This window comes from Penaeus monodon, chromosome 19 (assembly GCF_015228065.2).
Source record: "Penaeus monodon isolate SGIC_2016 chromosome 19, NSTDA_Pmon_1, whole genome shotgun sequence".
NCBI lineage: Eukaryota > Metazoa > Arthropoda > Malacostraca > Decapoda > Penaeidae > Penaeus > Penaeus monodon.
Genome location: NC_051404.1, coordinates 43,213,127 through 43,213,351, shown reverse-complemented (window position 1 = coordinate 43,213,351; position 225 = coordinate 43,213,127).

Here is a 225-nt window from a genome sequence, read left to right as displayed (position 1 = left end):
ACGACTCCTTCCTCCCTCAACCTTCATCATCGAGAGCGATTCATTAAACTTCCCGGGGCGGAATCAGCTCCCCGAAACCACCTTCAGGAGACGAGAGGCGCGGCTGAATCAACACGCCTCTCCGCCGCTCGTGAGGCACACAAGGTAATCCGGTAATTGTTAATCCGGAGAAGCTACTTCGAGTTCCCGAAGACCATTAGCTCATTTCGGGGTCGCTTCTCGAAC